This window comes from Danio rerio, chromosome 17, assembly GCF_052040795.2.
Source record: "Danio rerio strain M-AB ecotype USA chromosome 17, GRCz13ab, whole genome shotgun sequence".
NCBI lineage: Eukaryota > Metazoa > Chordata > Actinopteri > Cypriniformes > Danionidae > Danio > Danio rerio.
In genome coordinates, this window is record NC_141037.1 from 36590966 (window position 1) to 36610521 (window position 19556).

Here is a 19556-nt window from a genome sequence, read left to right on the forward strand (position 1 = left end):
TTTGATGGTCCATCCCATATGCCTCCGAGCCTAGAAGTCGATTGCGCTTCAGGACACTGTTAATATAAGGCTTCCATTTGGCACAGTACATAGTACACAGATGTACAGTAACTATGTGTTGTGGTACTTGACAAAAACATGCTAAATGTAATCTAACAAGCTAAACAAAACAATAATCAACCTGTTGCACAAACAAAACACAAGACAAACTACACACAAAAAATGCAAGTAAAACAAAACGTCCAAAACATGCTAAATTAATCTAACACACTTAACAAAACAATAAATAACATGTTGAACAAAACACACAAGAAAAAGCTACACACAAAAAACACAAGCAAAACAAAACACCAAAAAAGAAGCAAAACTTAACCTAACATGCTAAACCAAACAATTATCCGTTTCCACTGTATGATGGTCCATCCCATATGCCTCCGAGCCTAGAGAAGTCGACTGCGCTTCAGGACACTGTTAACATAAGGCTTCCATTTGGCACAGTGCATATTACACAGATGTACAGTAACTATGTGTTGTGGTACTTGACATAATTTGCCAAAGCAGTCCTGAGCTCATGTGGTGATATCGCTTATAGATGAATGACGATTCTTGATGCAGTGCTGCCTGAGGGATCACAGATCACGGTTGTTCAGCTTAGGCTTGTGCCCTTTTTCTTTACACTCTGAAATTCCAGATTCCTTGAACCTTTTAATTATGTGATGCATGCACTGCTGAAGGTGAAATATCCAAATAAATATGAATCTATACTGAAATCACACTGCAAATGAGTAGTACTGACACTACAGACTCAACTCAATAAACGAGTAATAAATCACAAACAATCCCATATTCATTTTCAGGTAAGATCGATATTTACGATTTTAAGAGATGAAACTTTAGGAGGGCGGCATAATGGATAAAAAAAATAAATAAATCACAACCTGATGTAAAACAAATTCGAAGTGATAAGATAATTGTGCTCATAAGGGCTGTGTAATTAATCAAAATTAAATCGCAATCGCTTATGAAAGCTGGGATATGAAATATATATGTTTTATTTCATTTCTCCCACCCAGAGCAGATGCTTGACTGCCATCTGTGTGTTACAGTCTTACAAGCCAATTGAGTGAGGACACATTATTTCTGCCCAATCTGAATTGCGCAACCAAATTATGTGTAACACCCACAATAATAAAAAATAAAAAAAAAACAGGAATGTGCGGACGAGTGGGATGATGGCGTCTGCCGCTTCAGAAGCAGTAACAGACAAATATATTAAAGAAAAACAGCACTTTGGTAATATGGGAATATCTTGGTTTCAAAGTCACAGACACCAAACAACAACAGTTCTTTTTTAAGAGAATTGTTGTTAAATCACAAGGAAATGCAACAACCAACACCTAAAAAAGCACCACAGGCAGCTATATGAGGAGTGTCTTGCAAAAAAAAAGTCAACTGATAGTATTGCCAATGACTCAATAGTAAATGTTGTAGTAAGTTAATATCTTTTCAGTTTCTTTTTTTAACTAACACCCACTACAGTATGAAGCTATGATACAGATTATTGAGCTGAATCTTGATTATAAAATTAAATGACAATCGCAATAACTGTCCCAAAAAATTATATATTTTCTATGAATTGCACAGCCCTAGTGCTCATATACCCAGAATCTAAGTGCTAAAGACCCCCCAAATCATCAGGAGGCCCTGCTGCACTCGAAAAAGGACTTTAAATCTTACACCTAGCGCAGTTTTAATAGTATTAACAGTATTAATATAATTAGTTCATTCTAATTTTGGCTTACAACATGATGCCACACACGGTCCTGTTCACCTTCCTACAGTATGTCCCATCCAAAACCAGGAAAATCTTTCAACATCGCTATCATAATACACAGTCTTTTGGGAACACATTTAATGAGCAAAAAAAGAAAGAAATGTATATACTGATCGGCAAAATGTATGCCATTCCCCAAGGAGGCTTACTGTAAAACAAATAAATACATAAACAGCAAATTGAGGATTCAGGAATTCGCCTAATAGAACAAATATAATAAGTTTTCCACCGCGGCTGAAATAATAATCGGCTAAACTGTTATTGGGTGGGTTAAAAGAACCAAAACAAAGACAGCCATCCGGCATGGAAAACACATTTTCAAAGCAGAATATCTGACTTTAGAATTGTTTTTCAGATAAATAAGCATGTTCACTTAACATGTTTCTTAAATATCTGCAAACATATTATGGTATTTTTATGCTTTAGAAGAGTCAAAAACTTACATACAGCACCTTTAAACTGCACAACCCAAAAAAAAAAAGAGTTGGCTCATTACAGAACAAAAAGAGTTTATGAGAAAAAAGCTTGGTTATAAGCTTGGTGACATCTCTTCGTTGTGAATGTGACAGATGTGAAATTGCCATATATAGGACTTTGACAAATCAAATATAATAGTTTGAAAACACTGACAGAGAAATTTGAGTAAGTAAATGTACTGTAAAATACTTGCTTATAGGAAAAAAAAATTATAAACTGTTTCGCTATTGTGGTGAAAACTTTTTTTTTCATGGTAAGATTGACTTTTGCATGGAATTACTCACATGCATATTTTATCTTTTTAAAAGGGTATGTACTGTATTCACAATCTCGAAAAAAAGGCCACATAAATTGATAAATTCAGTGAATAATAATTAATAAAAATCTGTAAAAGCTTAAAAAACATTTTTTTAAATATACTTTGCGACTGTTGACGCATGATCTAACATTATAATGCATGTTATATTTAGAACATTGCAATCATTATATAGTAAACTAATATTCCTATATCACATTTACAGTGCTTACACACAAAATCTTTTCGTCACGCAAATTCTGAAAACATTTCCCTCAAGATGCAAAACTACAAAGCAAATCTCCAAAACCAGAAGCTATTTTTCAGCCTTGAACTTTGTTTTCAACAGCAAAAATCTGTATTTTTTTAAAACTCAACACACATTTCTCCTAAAACCTAAAAAACTAAACTCTAACAGGAACCTACCTGATGTCCTTTTCCAAACACAATCAGTCAAAATGCTACACTACAATGATCTACCAGATCACACACACACACACGCACGCATGCACGCACGCATGCACGCACACCTCACATGTGCAAACACTAATTTATGTTTTATGTCTAGTTTATGTTTTTATATGATATATAAAAGCAATGAGTTTTAGATTTAGAACAACAGTGTTTACAAGTTATATCCAAAAGTGTTATATTATGAAAGAAGTGTTTGCTGTTTGATGAAATGCTTCATTCTGACATGCATTTATGGCATTTCGAAAGCAGTGTTAGATTTTGAAGATGTGAGGCATTTTGGATTTTGTGTGTGCAGTTTTTGCAATTGTGTATAGACGATCGATGAAAACATATAGAGAAACACTTTCGCATGTTTAGATGTACATGATATGTGTGCTGGCGCTCACGGGCTGTTTGAAGGTAAATAAGCAACGACTTATCTTAAGCATCTTATCGATAATGATTTACACAGTTGGCAGTAAGATTAACATATAATCGTTATCTGACTAACATCTAGCAGCTAAATATGTCTGGTAAAATATTCAAAGGCTTTTATTCTCATAAACTGCGCAGACGTGAATGCTTCTGACTGTTCTGATTGGCTAAAGCAGGCGACTCACATCAGCACGTTCTGTACGTGCACGCACTCTTTCCGGCAATCTTCCTTCTGCATTCACACAGCGCAGCATTCCGGCAAATTACCTGTAATGTTATAACTTGTCTTTACGGAAAATAGCCAGAACAAATTTACCGGTATTTTCAAAAAGGTCCTGTTCACACATTGACGGTAATTTTCCGGAAAGGTCTGTATGTGTGAAAGAGGCTACTGTTTTGAAAACATGTGTAAGCAATTGGAAAAAAACTTATAAAGCATTTTTAATCAACTCTTTCACAAAAAAAAACATGTATGCCATTTTTTGTGAATAATGTGCCAAGAAGATTTTAGACTCCATTGTGGGATGTACTATTGCACATTCTGCTGAATCTAGAAGGTCATAGGGGTCTTGCATGCATAGACGAAATATGCAGAGTGTGCAAAATATGTATCACAAAAGAATAATAGTTTAGGAGTAGTATGCTTTAAGGCTACTTGAATAGAGAATTTGTGTGTGTGTGTCTCTTCCTCTCTCTGTATGTGTACGTGATAAAGTGAGAGTGAGGTCATCTTCATGTGCCTGCTGCCATGCAAATGAGCTCCAGCTTAACAAAGAAACAATCCGTCAGCAGCTTAAAATAGCTCCGCCTTTCCAACTTTGCGCTGTTTTATTTATGTCTCGCTCGCCATTCATTTTAGTCTAGTTTAGTTGACTCATTATATTTTACTTGACAGGGATGAAGCACGTCCATTACCGTAAGCGCAGCCCATCCTGTCTCACTCTCCATCCAAAATAAGATTGGCCTCAAATCTTTTTTCAAAACTATTGTTACAACACTGATAGATTTCTTGTTTTGTTGGTGAAACCTTGCGGTCTGATTCTCCCAAGAGTGTATTTTCTAGAAGAAAGCATTCATCAGAGTCTGACGTTTATCTTAGCTATGAAAATAGGTGCAGTAAATTCATTTAAATGACTTAACTTTTATTAAACATTTTACAGACGGTTTGAGTAACCTTTGAGGTAGCCTTAATTAGCAAGGCTAAATTACATTTGAAGAAGCTAAAAGTTAAACATTTAATACCCTTTTTGTTTTCAGCTAACATTTAGTTAAACAATCTGACCGCATAGCCCTTTAAATTACATATCCATGAAGCAACAAACAGTCAAATTAAACATACTTTAATGAATCCCCTCTGTGTTTTCAGTCAGCAATTAGCAAGCAAAAAGTTTAGCCTTTCAAATAATATAACACCAAAGCTAAAAACTCAAATTAAAGCTAACAGCTCAGCCTTTTAAATTATAGATGACTCAAAATAATCAGTTTGCAATCTGACAGTTTAGATTTTCCTAGCCTTGAGTAGCTAAAAATGGTCCAATTAAACATCCAGTACTTTTTTTAAAACAACCATTAACAATTCTGCTGCAAAAACCCCTTTCAAATTTAGTATAAACAAAAGTTGTGAAAATATATTCCTGTTAAGATTCTGACTTTATTTCAGTTATAAATCATACATGTGGCCGTTTTGCTTCAAAATACAAACTTCTGAATACATGCTGCATGCTATTGTAGCACAGTTTTGTGCTAAAGAAAGAGTTAGCAAACTTTAGCCATTAATATCTATTTACATGAAACTGAAAAAAACACAAGGCATGTCAAAAGTTCCCCAGGGCTCAAAAACCCCCTTACCACAAAAGGTTAACTAGCATAACACTTATCACAGAAGCTAACAATTAGTCAACTTAAATATTTTCCTTACAATTGTCAATTACTTTCAGTTAGCAAGCCTGTTTTTTAAAGCATGCTGATTCATAGGGGAACCGCTTGCTACAGTACATACAGTAGCAGCTATATTTAAAGACAGTGATACTGTATGTAGCACCTTAACTACCCTAAAGAAGCACTATTACTCAATAGAGAGCAATTACTGATGCTTTATAGCGCTTAAATTGGTTCCTATATGATTACAAGCCAAAAAACTACTTAGCCATGCTAAATAGCACAACAACAGAAAACAGCTAAAGAACCAAATGTTTGTGTTTGTGGTTTGACACTAGTCCTCAGCTAAGGACCAGCATAGGACCAGCTTACCAGCTCATGAACAGCAACAGCCAGCTTAAACCAGTAGCCAAGTGTCAAAAGTTATAACAACGTGCTGTTTTGTTTTTTGTTTGTTTTACAAAGTGGAAAAATTTAACATGCATCGAATTCTCTGTTTTTGCTTACCATCTAATTAGTAGACTAACCGTTAGCAAAGCCAAAAATGTTTCCCCGATGGATTTCACTTCTGCAAAAAAAAAAAAAAAACTACAAGCTTAAAAAGACACCTATAATGCAAAACCAACTGTTGGAAGCTGTTTTGACAGAACTGTATGTATGTTTAGTGTGTCCAATGTCATGGTGAAGTGATATAAACACAACAAGTCTTATTTTAATTGTCCTGGTGATAAAATAAAACCCAAATGCCTGCAATTTTGAGTCCCACCAATAGACTGTAAAAGATACAGACGTAGTATTCGTCACAACACCCATGGGTTTCTGAAGAACTCAAAAGAAGCTACAAGTAGGCGTGGCAAACATTCGCCATTTTGTTCGCACGTCATCGCACAGACTAGGGGATACCAATCAAGGGCAAAGAGGCAGAATTTGAGTGGAGCTACGCCGGCTAGCATTCTGCTTAGATGGGCTTTTCTTTGGGAGAAACGCTTGATACTTCATTACCTGCGACTCGTTTGTTTTCTGACCACTTGTGCTTGGTTGTACACTATATCAATACAGTGTTTAGACTTTTAAAACACTGCTGTAATACATTGAGCCACTAAACATTGTTCTTATGATGTTTTTCTACAGTAGGGAAACGCAAATTACTTCCAAATACTTCAAATATAGTCTGTTGCAAGCCTATTTATCAAATCCAGACATAACACTGTATCACAATGTTTCAGATGACAGTTCTAGAGCTTACAGCTACTCAATCTGTCAGATTCTGAAGTGCATTACAGGGCTTAAGAACATTATAAATGATAAATGATCTTAAATAAAACAAATACATTTATAGTGATGATATAAAAGTATATAATTTCACTCACCTGGGAAATGGAGGCAACTTGAATGGTTTGTGAGCACAATAAAGTTCACACAGCATCCCATAATGTCTGATAAATGTAGGAAATAATTCCAAAAGGCAACTGACTGTGTAAAGCCACATAAAACAACACAAAAATACAATGTATGTTGCGAGTTCAGCGGCTAATCAGCCGGAATCACTGAGGTGAAGTGATGGTAATCAACAAGACCTACCTGTCACTCAAGTGGGCACGCCCTTAATTATGCAAACTTAATATAACCTAAAATTAAGGAAACAGATGAGTTATAAAAAAAATCACTCCCTCACAGTTGTCATAAAGGGTTATAATAGCTATATGAACCAAAATCGTTATTTGTACCAGGCTGTAAACACCTTTTTTCCGTTGTAAAGTAAATCATTTTAACTGTGGGCTTAATAGAAATCTGCTCTATTATGGAGCCAGCTAGTGAAATTTTGATGAATTGCAGTTTCAGTTACTTTCGTATTTGCTTCACGAGAGAGAGCGGGAGGTTGCCAATTGGTCCCACCGCAACGTGACATAGCAGTGTGTTCTTTTTCTACCCACTGAATTGATTGACAGCCGCATAATATTAACATGTCTCCATGGTAATGTATATAATCATATCCTTAAGGCTGAATTTGCAAAGAAACTGGGATTTAAAGATCTGTCCCAACTATCTGTGATCAGCTGCACCTCAAGAATAGGTTTTACAAGTTTAAAATGTTTTTAAAACCGATACTTTACAGACACATACTGAAGACACCAAAGACTTGTATTACATCTTGTATAAGGGGTAATATAGGAGCCATTTAAGAAAATTCCTTTAGATTACATAAACAAGATATGACACAACATTTTTTTAATTATGCACTAAAGAAAAGATAAGATCCTGTTGAAGGATTCAATCATGGACAACAAAGTCTTTCCATCATGCTTCCTGAAACTGGAAAAAGTGACTAAAATGCCCATCCCTATTCTAAAAATGCAACAACAACAGCACTGTGTTTAGCATAAGACCTTGGGGGATGTTATTGAAACTTCACTCAGCTTTTTTTGGTTTGTTTTGCTGGTCTATTTCTGTCATTCCCTTGAGATGCACCTCATCTCCTCGACCCCCTTCAGGTGCTTGTCACTTTCGTTCTGGATCTCCAAATCTGTTAGCTGATGACAATGTGTCCTGCCTCAACAAGAATCCTGACGCATCTACTTAAAGTTACAGCTGGTTTTACTGTACAGAAGCAGCCATTGTTTCCCAGTGTGCATAAACAGGTCAACAGTGGACCATAAACAATAGCTCACTGGCTGCTTTATTGTATCCCCCACACTTTCTGTATCACAGCAAGCATTGTTATTGGCAGGATTAAATCTGTCGCATGCATTCACATTTCACATTTCACACACACACACACACGCGTGCATGTACACATACAAATGTAAGCAATTGTGGTTAGGCAGATTTATGGAGATGCTGTGCCCTTGCCATTTCTCTATTGTTATATCTCTAAGAGCTCTTTCACGAGCGACCTGACATCGATCGGCGTTTGTGGTCGCTTTAGAGCCATTAAAAAGAACCACAGAATTACACTCAATTAATCTGGGACATTAACCCCTAATTAAACATGACCTATAGTTGCTCTAAAATTCACACAGTTTGAAATCAGAGCAGTGTTTGGAGGACACGCTTCTTACTTTTACCAACCAGAGAGAAATAAAAAACTAAAACGCTGCAGTTATACCCCTGCATAATGTAGACACAAGCATAATTCCTGTACAATGCAAATGAGTGTATATGCTTCACTGTCGCAAATTTTCATGAAATACAAATCTATTCCTTTTGCCTTAAAGGGGACATAGTCTTACAAGTGATACATCTTTTACAAATGTAAAATAAGTAAAATAAGTGTCAGATGAGTGTGTATGTTAAGTTTCAGATCAAAAAACCTTCTGAATAATGTTTAAACACTCTTTGAATCCACCCATTTTATGCTGCCTTCACACTAGTTGCGGAGGAAGCATTAAGCTCGAGTGATTTACTTAAGTCAATGCAAAAACGCGAATGGACATCCTGAGGTGCAATACGCATGAATGAGGCGGCGCAAATGATGCGATTCGTGCTAATGAATGAGTTGAGCCTTTTGACGCGATTTGGTTTAATCGCTCAAGTTGGAAAATCTGAACTTCAGCAGACATTAGTGCCGCGTTAGCCAATCAGGAGGTTGTTTTGTAAAGGCGTGCTTATGACATAGCGCCAGTTGTTGGTGTCCCGGGAAAAAAAATACTCCTGTCGACACTGGACGACAGTTGATCAAACTGGGCTCGGCTCACTTGAAAGCGCAGCTGAAATCTTACATCATCCAGCTTAAGTTTCTGGAAGAGTTTAAAAAACTCAAGAGCTGGGTGCACCTCTGAAAGGATCTAGAGGACTCAGACATGGCTCCAAACGAATCTTCACTGTTTTTCAGCCTTCATAAAGCATATAAGCACAGCTATTCTGTCAATAACATCCATGTTAGCCATTTAACAACGGAGCTACAGTCACCGGGCAGACAGAAGCCCCGCCCATGATGCAAATCCAGGTCTCTTGCTCAGTGAATGTGACGTGCGAATGAAGCAGATTTAACGTGCGAATGAAGCGAATAAACTCAAAATGTTCACACGTCTATTTACACACAAATAGCGCGATTTATCCTTGCTTGCAGCATGTGATATGAACACAGCATTAGGCTTCGATCCAAATTGTGCTGTTTGGTGACTGTCACTTTAAATTCAAATGAGATTGTGCCTCCAGCCCTCTTTTGAAAAGAGGGTGAAGCTAAAAATGTCTAAATGCTGATTTATACTTCTGCAACAAGCGCACGTGTATGGTCCAACGCAGCCTAGGTCGCATAGCTCTCGTCGACGCTAATGCGCACCTCTACAAAACTGTAACTACACGTCGCAACGACGCGTAGCACAAGCTCTGTGATTGGTCGGCTTGGTATCACTGACGAGTGTGGGCAGAGAGCCGCATAAACCCATTGGAGCAAGTGTGGAGTCCCGTAAAGGTTGCACGTCCGCTGGTTCCTACCTCTGAAGGAGTAAGTCTGAGCCACTTGTAGCGTTCAGAAAAAACAAATTACCAGCAAAGAAATGACACAAAGGAATATAAAAACCTATTGGTAAAACAGATAGCGTTTCAGAAGTGTTCAGGCCCCTTTTCACTGAGAGGTACGGTACAGTTAGATTTGCTATGCTTTTATGGGCGTTTCCACTGTCAAAAGGCGTACCGAACCAAACCGTACCATACCATACCACTTTTTTAGCACCCTTTCGAAAAGGTACCGAACATGAAAAAAGGGTACCAAAAGGCGGAGATAGATACGTAGCTGAATGCTATTACAGAGATACCTCATTCGCTTACGCAACAAGCCAGAATGAAAACAAAAAAAACCTGCCATGTTTAATATACACAGCGAGAGATTACAGCGGAATTATATATGCTTATAATAATGAGCCATGGTCAATCCGAGCTCAAACAAACCTTGTCATCGTCTTGATGAACAGCCACAAAGCCATGGAGTAGACCAGGGGCCTCATGTACGAAGACTTGCGTGGAAATCTTACTAAAACATTGCGTACGCACAAAGCTGTAAATGTGCGTACGCAGAAAAAAATTCAGATGTATGAAACACTGCGTACGCCGAATCTCACGCATATTCTTTTGTACATCCGAATGAACGTGAAACTGAGCGCAACATGCACGAGCGCAAAACCCCTCCCTGCCTCCTCCCCCGTATGAATATGCTAATGACTATGCTAATGGAAAAACCCAACGAAAAAGCAAAGACAAAATCAAACAAAAAGAGAAACTTTGAACAGAATGTGAATTGGAGGTGCTGCTTTCGGAGGTAGACCGGAGAAAAGCGGTGTTATTTGCAAGTTTGTTCTCCGGAATTAACAACAAAAGAAAAAAATAGAGTGGGAGAGTTTAGCTGATACGGTTAACACAGTTGGGTCTGAACATCGCACTGAGTGCATTTAAAAAAGAAATAGTGTGGTTTATATCTGTAAAATGTTGCAGTACCCTTAGCAGTCTCAGTGGCGCACCTCATAAGAAGCATATGATCATATGCTGACACGTTCGAGCACAAACTCGGTTCGAATCCAGCGTCTGATGAACTCTTTTTTCTTTTTTTTCCGCTACATATCAGATTTTGCCCACTATTTATCACGAGAAAGACAAGTAGGAATCATTAATAAGTTTGTGCATCATATTTTATTTGCACATTTATTGAATGGAAATGTTTCTGATTCACGCATGCAAATTTATCTTCAGATAGTGTCTTTATAGCAATGTGCAGGCAGTAGATAGCTCAGATTACATTGGGGAAACAGGCGACCGCTGCAAATTGTGCTTTAATGTTTAGCTGGTCAACTGTATGGTATGGAAATCTTACATACCTACTATATGAACCCGTCTCATACAGCTGCCATTGCAAGGATCAGACACTTTGTAGAGAAGAATTTAACACAACTGCCTCTAGGAGTCGCCAATGGAAATAAAACAGACACGCACAAAAAATGTGCGTACGCCTGCCAGAAAGCTGCCGTGAACCTGCGCACATTCCCACGTTCAGTTCATTGTTAGTAAATCCAAACGTGAGCGATTCTGAGCGTGAAACCTGGCGTACGCAAAGTTTTTGTGCGTACGCAGCGTTGATACATGAGGCCCCAGAACCCTGTGCCTCGTAGTTTTTTTTATGAGCCAGTTTGAAGCGCGAGCTTTTTCGCTTTCTTGTTTGCGCAAGCCGCGCATAAGGATGAAATGTATGATGTGTGTGTGTTTTTCTGTAGTTGGTAATATATCAGAGACTGTAAGGGTCTGTATGTGTTGATATATGTTTATTTATTTATTTATTTATTTATTTAATATAATTACAGACGTTACAGTAGGCCATTTCGTCATTGATCTGCAGTTATAATCAACTCATGTTCATAGAAAAGTTGTAATAAAAATTCTACAACGAAGTATTTATGTGTGTAAAACATCTGTTTTTCCGAGAAGTGCTTCTCATATGATATGTGAGCGACCTGTATTGTTGACATTTTCTCAAGCGAGAATGTACCCTTGGTAGTGAAAACGCAAGCCTGATAAAGGTGACCCGTACCGACCCGAACTGTACCGTACTGTACCAGTCAGTGGAAACGAGCCATTATTTGCAGAGCAACTCAAACAATGCGAAGAACTATATATGCACGGCAACAAGCAAGGCAGGCGCCATGGGTCACGCCGATCACTCGACGCAGAAGTATAAACCAGGCTTAAACTCTAGCATAGCAGCACATTCCAAACAGCTGCTTCTCACTCAGGGCTGTTTATGCTAATGAGGGAGAGATCATCATTAATGATCGAGGCTTTCCTCCTCCAATGATATATGTACAAAGGCAGAATGTCATTCAAAGTGTTTCTGCAGATTGTTTCTATGAAGTGTGATTATAAAGAAAATAATTAATAATTTTTTTACCATTAGAGGCTGGTCATATTCACACACTAGCTATGTTTTTATCCACCTATTTTTATACGCATTTAAACATGCATTAAAAAACGGTGGATGGAAGCACATGAGTTTTGAAAATGCGCATAAAAAACATGCGCAAAACTGAGTAAGATGAACTTTTTATTCGATAAGAAAAGATGCAAATATGCACATAAACTACAATGGAAATACTTTTTTTCAAATTCTGTAAATTAGTATGCGCATTAAAAAAAGTCAAGTGATTTTGTTATAAGAGATCATGTGATGGTGAAAATGTGTGTGAATGGACAACCCAGCAAACTGAACACACTATAAAATATCTAAAATGTTGTAGTTTTTTATTCTGAAATGCCTTAGCCATTTCGGTATTAGTGTCATTCATTCACTCCTTCATTCATTTTTTTTGTCGGCTTAGTCCCTTTATTAATCGGGGGTCGCCACAGTGGAATGAACCGCCAACTTATCCAGCACGTTTTTACACAGCGGATGCACTTCCAGCCGCAACTTATCTGTGAGAAACATCCACAAACACACTCAAACACTACGGACATTTTAGCCTACCCAATTCACCTGTACTGCATGTCTTTGGACTCTGGGGGGAACCGGAGCACCCGAAGGAAACCCACGCGAACGCAGGGAGAACATTACTGTCATTATATTATTAATTACCTCCAGAATTGTTAAGAGCGCCAGTTAGGCAGATTTATGGAGATGCTGTGCCCTTGCCATTTCTCAATTGTTATATCTCTAAGAGCTCTTAGGCACAAGTAAACAATTAAATAAAGAAAAGATAGACGCAACTTCTCCAACCACAGCAAATTCCGTTTTTACTTTTAATAACTGGCGCCAGTTAATCAGGAAGTAATGATTTTGTTCTCTTTCAATCATTGGATGGAAACGCTGCTTTATTTGCACATCTTTTAAGTGATTTTCTAGTACTGTGCATAAATTTAGTTCACATCTTCGGATAGAAACAGCTACTGTTGCCACACAACTGTGTTTAAACCCCTTACAAAAGAGATTTTTGCAAAATAGGTCCACTTTAAAGGGTCATTAGTCATTTTTGCTAATTCTGATTTGTCTAAAATTGTTAATTCTACATAGGATGGGTCACTTCTGTCTGTGCACTGTTATGTTGGCATCACATAACCAGCCATGTCATAAGAATAACAGAATATCAGGAACACACAGTATTATTTTATTTGGTCTTTATTTGTTACTAGCAGATTAAGATAACAAAAATTGTCACTTGCTCCCTTGTTTGAACTTATTTGTCATTACAATTGTGCACAGATATAATTTGTAATTGAATAATTGTCAATGTATTGATTGTTTTTTCATTATTTTACAAAGAAAACTATGTTGGATTATAAAACAGACATCATAAAACTCTTCTGCCTTCACACATAGTTAATGAATAATCATTTAAAAGCAAACCATTTCATTATTTAATACAAATAATTCAGTCAATATTCTTGTTCATGCTTTATTCGAGTTGCCAAATAACTGTATTTACTTTTCCAAACAACAAGCATCTCATCCACGCAAGTGTTTGAGAGCACTTGTTAACCTTGATCATAAGTCTGAATAGCATGAGTCTTGCATTCGGGACACAAACAGAGACCGAGATGACAGATTTTGTCCCCCTGTGGCTCTAAACCGTCTCTCTCTCTTTGCAGTCAGCCATCTGGCTTGGTTTCCTCAGACACCTCCAGCCTTTCAGCTGAGAGAGAAATAAATGAGGAAAGGGAACAAAAAGAAAGAGCAAATGACTTGTTAAGGGTCAATATTAGAAAGTCTGACCACTGTGTGCTCTGTAAATACCTCAGTGAAATTTATATTTGAGAGAAAATGCGTTCTAACATGAAGGACGAGTTTCAAACTCAAATATGGCTTTCTAAATGTGACACTGTTAGTGGGTATAGGAACTTAAAAGGGAAAAGTCAACAAACTTGCTAAATGCAGGTACAAGAAATGCATACAAAGACCAGCATACATATAACTGAGGATTTAAACTGGTCTGCACTATTGGTAAGGCTCTGATTTGAAGGATATAATGGCGTTCAGTTCCTTCCACAGACATGTTGTTTCACTTCCTAAGTTAAAATATCAGCAGGAGCCACAGGGTTAACATTGTTTTCCCTCTGTGTGTGTGTGTGTGTGTGCGTAAGTGTGTGTGTGTGTGTGTGTGTGTGTGTGTGTGTGTGTGTGTGTGTGTGTGTGTGTGTGTAAGTGTGTGTGTGTAAGTGTGTGTGTGTGTGTTTGACTCTCATGACCTGCACTTTATGGTCGTTTCCGCAGAACCTGTGGCATTGGTTTAGACATAGTTTAGATTAGTCATTCTCGACCAAACAGAAGTTTATTTGTAAATAAACTAAATAAAAAGACAACAAAAAATAAGAATGTATAAATAAAATTTGATAAAAATAATAATTAAAAAAATTGTTGAGGGTGTTTTATATTTTTACATCCATCTCTAAGGAATTCTGGTCCAGTGTGTTTATTTTGTTTTATTACACAGCTCTCTGGAATAATCGTTTCTGATTGGTCAGTCTCATCATTCCAAGATATACTATTCCCGTAGGGTTGGGTATTGTTTGGGGTTATTTCAATACAGGTGGTAAACTGATTTGAAACTTTTTGCCTGAACCGATAATTTTGAGCCACAAAATTTGGGTGGATGACTCTATGATCATTTTAATTGAAAAATATAATTAAAGTTCAAACTATAAATCAATTCATATGATATGTATTTAAACTGAATTGCATTAATATATTTCTTTTGATCATTTTGTTTGTTAGTATGAATTTAAGAGTTGCATTATTCAATTGACATTACATTACTACTTACCTGTGGAAAGGCTGTCATCTAAATCAGGGAACACCTTTTTTCTAGGGTTGGGGCTTGTTTTCATGAGTTGCTTTTTGAATGTTCTTTAATGATCCCGTTTTACATGTTACAGATCCATTAACGTCGTTGCGTGACCAGCTATTTACGTTTCCACCGGAGTTTGTTTGTATGTAACCTCAGGTGCTTCATTTTTAATTTTTCAACCTTAACTGCAGTTCTGCAGTTTCCCTTTCATTTATCAACATACTGTTCAGGCCCCCATTAAGAACTGAAAATATGAGATGAGAATATGACATAAGGAATGGTGGAGGAGTATTTTTTTTAATGGAATTTGATTCCGCATGCCAAATGGAAAGACTTTAAGTTGATACCATGTGACCTTAAATGTTTTACTAAGTTTGACGTGTTTCCTCCCTTACACGCAACTTTTGTAATGCATCTGTTTCACGTTAGTGTGTCAGAATCCTTGCTTGTAAAATATAACCATACTTTAGAATAATTAGTATAAGCAAATTTGATGAATTTGATCATGTGTGTTGATGAATCTGAAGGGAGTCGCTCACCAGATGCACTGTACTGCACACGTTGCCAACATGCATGCAACCCTTAAGCAACAAGAACAAATGCGTAACATCGCAGACGGTGTTCATATTCCTCAAAGTTGTTTAGAATTAAATGTTTCGAGATGGTGTGACACAAAGCATAACAAAAAAATCCAACGCAATCTCACAGGAATTTGTACATATTTGATTTAGTGGCAAATTCGTATTATTTAATTCGTACAATTTAGTACGATTTGCTCATCACCCAATGACGGTAGGGTTTAGGGACAGAATTAGGTGCCTCGCCTACTTTTTAAAAATCATACATTTTCGTACGACTGAACTTGTATTAATTCATACAAATTAGCCACTATACTGACAAAATGTAAAATACTTACATTTTCTCTTGTGATTAGGCTAAAAAATCATATTTAAATCATTTTAAATGTACATATTTATTAAGCCACTACCAATTTGCTGAACTGATAAGTGATGAAATTCCATTGCCAAATGCACTATAGCTGAACTAAATTGTTGTGCTACTTGTTTGTACCATTAATCAGCTTGGTTCAGAAAAAAAAAAATATTAAAACACTGCACAAATACAACTAATGCATTTCAATGGACCAGTTGTATACATGACACTAAAGAGTGCTAAACAAGTCCATCAAAGTCTGTTACAGATTTCACGATACCAACCAGAAATAAAACTAAAAGTCAAAAAAAAAAAAAAAAAACAGCGCTGTCATCCTTCACAACACTGATATGGAAAGCAGCTAAAACTTTGTGCAGCAATTAACAGATTTTTTCCAAAAATTACCAACTATAAACATGATTTTATTGTAGTTATGCTTGCAGAATATGTTGGCAGAATTATATGATATTCATATGGAGTTTGATCATAATGTATTATAAAATCAAAGGAATGGTGTTATATAAATACAATGTTATTTTAGGAAGTCAAATTATTTATTAATTAGAATTTGTACCAAGTTCTTTATGGAATTTATTTTCTTTAAAAAAAATGGCATAAAAACTAAGATGTTGGTTTTATTTTAAATTTACATATATAACAATAAGATTTTACAGTTATGTCATTGGTAGTAAACATACTTTATATCTCAACTCAAGCTACTGTCAAACACACATAAAACTTGCTCAAATATTACAAATCGGTTATCTGTGCCTTCATCTGTAGAACTTATTGACACCAGTGATGCTTTCAAATGTTAGTAAGAAGGTCTAGATTTTTAAACTGATAGTTACACCTACATTGCAATAAATTCTTTATCTATATTTTTTAATAGCTCTTATTTAAAATATATTATAAAATTTATACCCTTTTAAAGTGATAGTTCACTAAAAACAAATGAAAATTCTGTCATTTACTCAACCTCCACTTGTTTCAAACCTGTTTCAGTTTCTTTCTTCTGTTCAAAGATATACTAAAAAATTGACTTGCATAGTATTTTTTGTTCCTACTATGTTGTTGATGGCTGCATTTTGCATTAAAAGAAGAAAGACATTCATAAAAGTTTAGAACTATTTGAATTTTCGGCTGAACTATCCCTTTGAACATAAGCTATATTGGCATATACTGCAACACCTACAGCAGCGGCCTTGTAGGTAGCACCAGCTATCAAATACAAAACAGATAGACAACAAATACAATGGTGAGGGGTAGTGTGTTTAGAAACCGCCTCTGATCACTGAAATGGAAAAGTGACCTGCCAGTCTTGTTTACAGTCGTGCTTGGCTACCCTCGGTTGTGAATAATCATGCAGCATTGACTCTAAGGCTAAAAATAGCAACAGGTAAACACAGGTCCTGTGGATTAATTTGGAACAGACGAAGAAAAGCCTTTAATGGAAACAATACATTAAATTCAGAGGGTAAAACAAAACAGCTCATACCATTTTTAAGTGCTTTAAGTTAATTTGGGCAGGATGTGGTTTGGAGCATGAATAACCAACTAAATCAGGTCTCCAAAATAAGAGTGGCTGTATATCAGATGTAACCACATGCAGCCAACGTGACGAATCAGGCTCTGCCCTGCAATTTGTAGTACAACTGATCAACCACTTTAAACCCGATTAAACCATGTAAAAAAAAAAAAAAAAAAAAAAAAAAAAGCTGGATGTAGCGTGATTATCCAGCAATTTATTTTTTCATTGTATTGTATGGCTGAGCAGGATGACGATATATATATATATATATATATATATATATATATATATATATATATATATATATATATATATATATATATATATATATATATATATATATATATATATATATATATATATAGTGTAGTGTTCTACGAAATGAAATGTGTACCATAAAAGATTTTTTATTCTATGTATACCACGAAATGTAATCAGGTGGGCAAGCCAACTCAGTGTTGCCAATCACTTGATATATATTGAACTAGAAGTGATCACTTAAGGCTGATTCACATGCGCACAGCTGTGTATTTATAGAGAGGAGAACCTATGATGTCAATTGGTATGCAAAAACCAAGAACCGAGGTAAGCATTTTAGCAGTTCCTGTTCCCTCGTCCCAAAGTCAATAGATTTTTAATGGTTTTTCGATTAAATCACTTAAATAAAGTTTGTGGCTAACACAAACTCAAGATATTATCACATTTTATTCTACAACATAAAACACATCAGTTACATCACACTCTAGATTTTTAAATCGTTTACACTTCTTTAAAAGTATGACTACAGGTGGTGGAGACTTTATACATCATCGAGCTGAACTTGCTTGCGTTGTGCATTTGTATTTGTCTGTTATTTAAGTATTTTCATAAAGAGAATTTCTTAGATTGTAGTATTTTTATAATCAGTAATTCATAGTGTGTGTAGATAATGCCTTCACTTGTAAAGACTGCCAAGACAGATTGATTTGTTGATCATTTATTTTAATTAAACGATCTAATGTAGATACTGCTTATTGTACCAGTGCAGCCCGTCTCTTTCCTGCTCTCAGTAATGCAAATGTGTGAATAAATTTGTAAAAACACATTCAATTTAACTGTCATTTAAATGTCTTTTTTTTCTTCATCTGAACACATTTAACTGTCATAACTGCAATATTTACACTCCTCCTTGAAATTTCTAGCATATGTGACTGTATGGGCTGCTTTTTGCTTTACTTTATGACGAAAAAAGAATATGAAATGTTCTTTATCCATGATAGAACTTGCAGGACATAGACTTGTCCCTCACCTCATTTCCGTGAGCAGGCTGTATGCATGCAAGCGATACACTTATTTAAATATGTCTTATAATAATACTATGTAGGCACATTTATACATACAGTTTTAAAACTTTTACAACAACCGTGAAACAAAACAAAATGTATTTCCCTCGTAAAAAACTATAAAAGAGTATATTTATTTGTCAAAGACCATATTGCTAAAAATAAGCTTGGAAAGTTGTCTGTAGCAGGGTGGTGCTGATGTCACAGGCGAGAGCCCTGAAGGCACTATAGTCCGTTTATAGCCTTACCTCTTTTCAGTTCTTGAGTTGGCATTTAAGATCCAAAAGAGGTAAAATATGTATTTTCATGTGGGGATTATACGGTTAGAAAAAAAGTGTTAGTGTAATGAACTGTATTTGAACACAGAGCTTATTATTTGCAATCTTCGAAAAGCCTATGGCAAAATCCTATAGGAATTTTATCAGGGGAACCAGTTTGATGCTAGCAGCCAATTAGCCAACAAGGTCACATCACAGTTCCTCAACTCTATGTATGTGCTGTTTGTGTTGTACTCGACACTTGTAAACACTCGCATCAGGCTCGTGGCTTTGAGCCCCACCCACACTCGTCAGCGCTACCAAGACGACCAATTACAGAGCTTGAGCTATGCGTTGTTGCAACATGTAGTTACATTTTC

The 19556-nt window shown here is 36.2% G+C and overlaps 1 protein-coding gene and 1 long non-coding RNA gene across 5 annotated transcripts in view; both read right to left on the bottom strand.

Annotated features, from left to right (window-relative positions):
- mboat2a (membrane bound O-acyltransferase domain containing 2a) overlaps positions 1–19556 on the bottom strand; it is a 110674-nt gene that overhangs the window by 59835 nt on the left and 31283 nt on the right. The gene's annotated exons all lie outside the window — the stretch shown is intronic.
- LOC147840016 (uncharacterized) lies at positions 118–8979 on the bottom strand. Of its 2 annotated transcripts, none has more exons than XR_015513627.1 (3): positions 8140–8979; positions 3054–3136; positions 118–2940 (listed from the first exon to the last, which is right to left on the bottom strand). It is a non-coding gene; the product is annotated as an uncharacterized LOC147840016 (long non-coding RNA). The 2 variants fall into 2 exon arrangements; XR_015513626.1 differs by lacking the exon at positions 8140–8979 and adding an exon at positions 4150–6512 and having other exon boundaries at positions 3054–3152.